Here is a 7,454-nt window from a genome sequence, read left to right as displayed (position 1 = left end):
GCAAGGTATCTTGCCTGCTTTGTGCAGCCTTCGACAGTTCCTACACTGACGTGCAGGGACTGCTTCTCTAATGGGTCCCTGGGGATATGCAGGACCTCAAAGGGGACAGGAATGAGGCAGCAGTATGTTTCCCCTCTGCACTAGCCCAGAGTCCCTCCCTCCCCCAGTGCCCTGGGTTAATGGGGCCTACTCAGAGCAGTGGCTAAACTCTCCATCCTGTAAAGTGATGAGCAGCTGGATCCCAATCCAGCAAAGCCCTTAACCAGTTGCTCATTGAATTCAAAGGGTTTATTTCTGTACTTAAAGTTAAGCACATGCCTATATGTTTTGCTGATTCAAGGCTAGTGTTCAGCACCTTCCAGGACTGAGCCCTTCATGCCAAAATTTGACCCTTAATTTTCATTTAAGACTTAGCAGAATCTGAATTGTCTCTTGTAAAGAGACTGTTTAATAGCTGTATCTTTAGTATTATTTTTTTAATTCTGTCTGGAAACAAGAACAAGCAGATTGTCCTCCACTCATGTTTAATAAACACACATGGAATTTCTTCTTTTTCAGTATTGTTTTTCCTACCCTTCTTTTTTTATTAGGCTTCCTTATGAGTAGCTTTCAGAGTCTCTATTCATTTAGATTTAGGAGAGGAACTGATGTAAGTGGCAACATTTGTATTTATCTTTTAGAAGATACAAAAGGTTTATAAACTTAATATTCACATTAATTGACACTGTCAGGTTAAACATGCTTGAGCCAGAACCTCACCTTTTGTAAATTCCTTGAAATCAATGGGCCTATGTCAATTCATACCAGTTAGTATAACCTTTAAAAACCAGTTTCCTTAATTACATTACAAATAGCACCTTTAAACAGTGAAAACAGAATTCTTAATGTCTAATTTAATTATACTATTCCATTTGGTTATCCTGTGCCTTTATTTCTTCTTGGATACTAGAAACAAACCAATTGCTAGACAATTACATTTCCAGCTTCTTGTATTGTTGTACAATACTGAAATGTTTGGATTGAAAGCACTGAAGTCTAGCATTTGTTGATAAACCATTTCCATTTAAAGTATATACACATGCACACACCTTGAGGGCATTTTTATTAAGCTCAGGCTTTGTAATTATCTTGCTGCGTTGCTGGAGGACATTTAAAATATGTCTTGTTAGCATGCAATAAAAGTGTCATGATTCTTAGTCATCATGCTTGCTGAGCTGATAATCATTTCATAAACTGATTTAAAATCCTGGGGAAGAAACGCTCACCGAGTTGGAGAATTTCAAGATTACCGCAGGTTTTCAGAAGCTGCATCTACAGAAGCCCTCGGATGCAGCCTCTTTTCTCCCTCTGGGGCTGAATGCAATTAACGTTCTAACACTGCATTTCAAGGCTTAACTCTGACTAGCTCGCATTTACTCACACAAGTAACTTCCATTGTCTTCAGTAGGATTAATTGTGTGCGTTCTCACCAGCGAGAGTAAGGAATGCTCAGTTGTGACCTTAGTGAGTGTACAACTGTGCATGGAAGATGAGAGACAAGGCAGGTGAGGTAATACCTTTTGTTGGACAAACAGCCGTTGGTGACAGAGACAAGCTTTTGAGCCTACTTAGAGCTCTTCTTCAGCTGGGAAGCTTGTCTCTGTCACCAACAGAAGTTTGTCCAACAAAAGACGTTACCTCACCCACCTTTTCTCTCTAATATCCTGGGACCAACCAGGCTTCTGCAACACTGCGTAATGGAAGATGAGGCAGAGTGACGCTGCCCCCAGGAAAAGTTTAAACAATCAAGGTTGGCGAGATTTCTTCTTCTGGGCTGTTTCCAGCTCGGGATTCCATTTATCTATGTTCACTGTTATTTCTCCTTTAATCTTTGTTTTGTTACTCCATTAGGAATAAATGGTTGATTCTTCTGCAGCATGGGCCGTGGATCACCTTATGGGATCATCTGGGCATATCTGTCAGGTGTGAGGCCCTCGGCTGTGCCTGCTCAGTACTTCTGATGCCCTAACAAGCCTAACATCCACAGCCATGGACACTGTCTCCCTGTGCTCATCTCTCCAAGCTTTACTTCTCCACGGCTCCAGCCCAGATCCTGCCCTGCACCCAACGTTGTTCCCATTCTTGCAGGGGCATTGGGTATTGGTGGTGCCTTGGTTTCTCCTGTGGCACACAAGAATTTAGGGCGTGCCTATACTGCAATTACAGGGTGTGGTAGCGGCTACGTACCCAACCTAGCTTTAGCGGCTACGTACCCAACCTAGCTTTAGCGGCTGTGTACCCAACCTAGCTCTAATTAGCTCAGGTACTGAAGCAGTGAAGCTGCAGCATCACGTGCTTCAGCATAGGCTAGCTCTGCATTCTGGGCGGGCTTGTTCAACACCCACTGAAGACCAAACTGCTTGCGGCTTTGCTACTCTGATCTCTGAGCTAGCTAGATTAAAGCTACCTCCAATATGTCTACACGAGCTACAATCACACCCTCTTGTTGCAGTGTAGACATACCCTTTGTCTCCTGAAGACTGAACTTTGCTCTAACTAGAGTCATTGGGCCTAATATAGGGGAAACTGGCTTGTGTTACTCAGGAGATCAGACTAGATGATTTAATAATCCCTTCTGGCCTTAAATGCTATGAGAAGTATGGGTTAATTACCAAGATCACTCTTCTTTCTTTCTTTGAAAATTGATACTGCTTTTACTTATTTCCAATCTTTGGCACAGCCCAATTAGTACATAATTTTAAAAAATGTGTTATTAGTATGCCCTAAGTTGCATATGTTCAAATTTTGTATGTATCCCTTAACCTGCTCTTAAATTATTACTTTTACAAGATCTTTTCCTTACTTGTTGTACAGTTTTAGTTTTTATGTTTTTCTTGTTAGAGACTTGTTGGGAGGAGTTCAGTCTCAATCGTCTCTGGTGGGGATCAATGAGATCTTTGCTACAATTAATGGGCCAGTTTTGCCTCTAGTACAACTCTGAATGCTTGGAAGTAGGGTATTGCGCAGCATGGCCAAGCTCAAGATTTATCTTCAGGGGAGGACCTTTAGTGGTATGAACATTAACATGAAAACAAAGGTCAGAAATAATGAGTGATGCATTTTTGGTTGCAACATACAGGGTACTGTTATATATTAGGCAAGAATAGTATTTGCATCAATATTACCTTCAGTTTACAATGAACACACAAGTTAGAATCCACCAGTGTGTTATAAAATTAAGCTGGAGATTCTGTGGAACTGAACTATCCAGTGTGAATATCAGTGTACTAACATTAACAGAAGCCAGTGGCAGTAGTAAAGAATGTGCAATTATTTTATAATTCTTTGGAAAAATCTGCTCTTAAATATGCCCAATTCCAGCTGTCAGATAGAACATTGTAGAGTTTAATTGTTCATAATTTATTTGTGTGTATGATTCACATGCTATATCATTTCCTGTCTTTCTACCATTTATGCACATTGGTATGTCTATGCCTACAGTTAGAGCTAGCTGAAAACTTTTAATTGAAAACATTAAATTTTACTGTGCTGACCAGAAGGCCCACCCACCCACAAGCTTACTTTTTACTTAGAGATGGATTGCCAGATCTTTATCTGGAGTAAGCTGGCATAGCATTACTGACTTCAAAGGAGCCATGCTGCCTTAAATCAGCTGAAGAGTTGGCTTGGAAGGCTTTAGTGAGTGGGCGGATGCTGAAGCACACTCAGAAGATAGCCAGGTTTTGGTCTGGTCTTACCTCCTTCATTAGCTCACTCCAGTGTTCTTCATTGTTCTGCTGATGAAACTTCCGTGTTGTTGAAATTTGGACCTCAGACATATATAGAGGGGTAGTCTGGGCACAAGCGCATATGGAACAATGACATCTTTAGCTCCAATGGACAAACAAGACGTTATTTGCCATTTCATTGAATGGGAACTCCCATGCCAGTACAGAATGGGCATGGAGCAGAGTTTACAATGCAAGCACAAGGGACTAAGACAGAAGAGAGTTAAAAAGAATTTTCTTATCAGGACTTGTGGGTTTTGAACAATTTGTATCAACTGAGTGCCAAGTTAGTGACACACCTACCATCTCAGATAGTATTTGCAAAATGACACTGTTTACACAAGGGCTTTTAAAGAAGCCATATGTATTTAAATAGCCTTATTAGAAAGGCGAGGGTTTTTTTTATGAGCTGAAAGAACAGTTGCCATATTTCACTGGAAAACATTAGGTTCCTGTCAGCTGATTAGTAGTTTGATCAACTGAATGTTACATATATTTACCTTAAAGGGGCACCCTCAATGTGAAGTATCGTCCGTTTAAAAAGGAAAAGATAGCACTAGTTTCAGGTAATACACATGCCCCTAAGTCCTCCTCCAAAATTCCCCCCCCCCGCCCCTGCTGTTGTGAGAGTGACCCAAGCAAACAGGCCAAACATAGCCTGTGTGTTATAAAATTAAGCTGGAGATTCTGTGGAACTGAACTATCCAGTGTGAATATCAGGGTATGTCTACACTACGAAATTAGGTTGAATTTATAGAAGTCCGTTTTGGAGAAAGCATTTTTATATAGTTGATTGTGTGTGTCCCCACACAAATGCTCTAAGTACATGTAGTTGGCGGAGTGTGTCCACAGTACCGAGGCAACCGTCAACTTCCGGAGCGTTGCACTGTGGGTGGCTATCCCGCAGTCTCCGCCGCCCATTTGAATTCTGGGTAGAAATCCCAGTGTCTGATGGGGCTAAAACATTGTCACAGATGGTTCTGGGTACATATCGTCAGGCCCCCATTCCCTCTCTCCCTCCATGAAAGCAAGGACAGACAATTATTTTGCGCCTTTTTCTTGAGTTACCTGAGCAGACGCCATACCATGGCAAGCATGGAGCCCGCTCAGCTCACTGTCACTGTATGTCTCCTGGGTGCTGGCAGACGTGGTATTATATTGCTACACAGCAGCAGTTTATTGCCTTTTGGCAGCAGACAGTGCAGTATGACTGGTAGCCGTCATCGACATAGTCCTGGGTGCTCTTTTAACCGGGCGCCTGGGCAAACATGGGAGTGACTCAGCCACGTCATTTCCCTTATTTCGTCTCGTGGCGATTCAGTCCCGCACTGTCTTTTAATCTGCAGCTCGCAGAAGATGATGGCCAGCAGTCATACTGCACCGTCTTCTGCCGAGCACCCAGGAGATGACGATGGCTAGCAGTCGTACTGCACAGTCTGCTGCCAGCAAGATGTATAAAGATAGATGAAGTGGCTCGAAACAAGAAATAGACCAGATTTGTTTTGTATTCATTTTCTCCTCCCTCCCTCCCTCTGTGAAATCAACGGCCTGCTAAACCCAGTTTTGAGTTCTATCCTTGAGGTTTTGAGTTCTATCCTTGAGGGGGCCATTCAGTTTCTCGCAAAGCCACCCCCTTTGTTGATTTTAATTCCCTGTAAGCCAACCCTGTAAGCCATGTCGTCAGTCGCCCCTCCCTCCGTCAGGGCAACGGCAGACAATCGTTCCGCGCCTTATTTCTGAGCAGACGCCATACCGCGGCAAGCATGCTCAGATCACTTTGGCAATTAGGAGCACATTAAACACCTCGCGCATTATCCAGCAGTATATGCAGCACCAGAACCTGGCAAAGCGATGCCGTGCGAGTAGGCGATGTCAGCGCGGTGATGTGAGTGATGAGGACATGGACACAGACTTCTCTCAAAGCACGGGCCCTGCCAATGTGGGCATCATGGTGCTAATGGGGCAGGTTCATGCAGTGGAACGCCGATTCTGGGCTCGGGAAAAAGCACAGACTGGTAGGACCGCATAGTGTTGCAGGTCTGGGACGATTCCCAGTGGTTGTGAAACTTTTGCATGCGTAAGGGCACTTTCATGGAACTTTGTGACTTGCTTTCCCCTGCCCTGAGGTGCAAGAATACCAATATGAGAGCAGCCCTCACAGTTGAGAAGCGAGTGGCAATAGCCCTGTGGAAGCTTGCAATGCCAGACAGCTACCGGTCAGTTGGGAATCAATTTGGAGTGGGCAAATCTACTGTGGGGGCTGCTGTGATGCAAGTAGCCAACGCAATCAAAGATCTGCTGATATCAAGGGTAGTGACCCTGGGAAATGTGCAGGTCATAGTGGATGGCTTTGCTGCAATGGGATTCCCTAACTGTGGTGGGGCCATAGACGGAACCCGTATCCCTATCTTGGCACCGGAGCACCAAGCTGGCGAGTACATAAACCGCAAGGAGTACTTTTCAATAGTGCTGCAAGCATTGGTGGATCACAAGGGACGTTTCACCGACATCAACGTGGGATGGCCAGGAAAGGTACATGACGCTCGCATCTTCAGGAACTCTGGTCTGTTTCAAAAGCTGCAGGAAGGGACTTTATTCCCAGACCAGAAAATAACCTTTGGGAATGTTGATATGCCTATAGTTATCCTTGGGGACCCAGCCCACCCCTTAATGCCATGGCTCATGAAGCCATACACAGGCAGCCTGGACAGTAGTCAGGAACTATTCAACTACAGGCTGAGCAAGTGCAGAATGGTGGTAGAATGTGCATTTGGACGTTTAAAAGCGCGCTGGTGCGGTTTACTGACTTGGTTAGACCACAGCGAAACCAATATTCCCACTGTTATTACTGCTTGCTGTGCACTCCACAATATCTCTGAGAGTAAGGGGGAGGTGTTTATGGCGGGGTGGGAGGTTGAGGCAAATCGCCTGGCTGCTGGTTACACACAGCCAGACACCAGGGTGGTTAGAAGAGCACAGGAGGGCGTGGTGCGCATCAGAGAAGCTTTGAAAACCAGTTTCATGACTGGCCAGGCTACGGTGTGAAAGTTCTGTTTGTTTCTCCTTGATGAAACCTCCCGCCCCTTGGTTCACTCTACTTCCCTGTAAGCTAACCACCCTCCCCGCCTCCCTTCGATCACCACTTGCAGAGGCAATAAAGTCATTGTTGCTTCACATTCATGCATTCTTTATTCATTCATCACACAAATAGGGGGATAACTACCAAGGTAGCCCAGGAGGGGTGGTGGAGGAGAGAAGCACCAGAAGGGGTGCTGGAGGAGGGAAGGACAAGGCCACACAGCACTTTAAAAGTTTAAAACTTTAAAACTTTAAAACTTATTGAATGCCAGCCTTCTGTTGCTTGGGCAATCCTCTGGGGTGGAGTGGTTGGGTGGCTGGAGACCCCCCCACCGCATTCTTGGGCGTCTGGGTGAGGAGGCTATGGAACTTGGGGAGGAGGGCGGTTGGTTACACAGGGGCTGTAGCGGCGGTTTGTGCTCCTGCTGCCTTTCCTGCAGCTCAACCATACGCTGGAGCTTATTGGTTTGATCCTCCAGCAGCCTCAGCATTGAATCCTGCCTCCTCTCATCACGCTGCCGCCACATTTGAGCGTCAGCCCTCTCTTCAGCCCACCACTTACTCTCTTCAGCCTGCCACCTCTCCTCCCAGTCATTTTGTGCTTTCCTG

General features: G+C 45.0%; 1 long non-coding RNA gene across 1 annotated transcript; it reads left to right on the top strand.

Moving 5' to 3' along the window:
• Positions 1 to 274: 274 nt before the first annotated feature.
• On the top strand, positions 275 to 5,643 carry LOC122464901. The gene is made up of 3 exons (XR_006289320.1): positions 275 to 286; positions 4,742 to 4,744; positions 5,509 to 5,643. It is a non-coding gene; the product is annotated as an uncharacterized LOC122464901 (long non-coding RNA).
• Positions 5,644 to 7,454: the final 1,811 nt, after the last annotated feature.

Source organism: Chelonia mydas, chromosome 3 (assembly GCF_015237465.2).
Source record: "Chelonia mydas isolate rCheMyd1 chromosome 3, rCheMyd1.pri.v2, whole genome shotgun sequence".
Taxonomy (NCBI): Eukaryota; Metazoa; Chordata; order Testudines; family Cheloniidae; genus Chelonia; species Chelonia mydas.
This window is presented reverse-complemented; position numbering and strand designations above follow the sequence as displayed.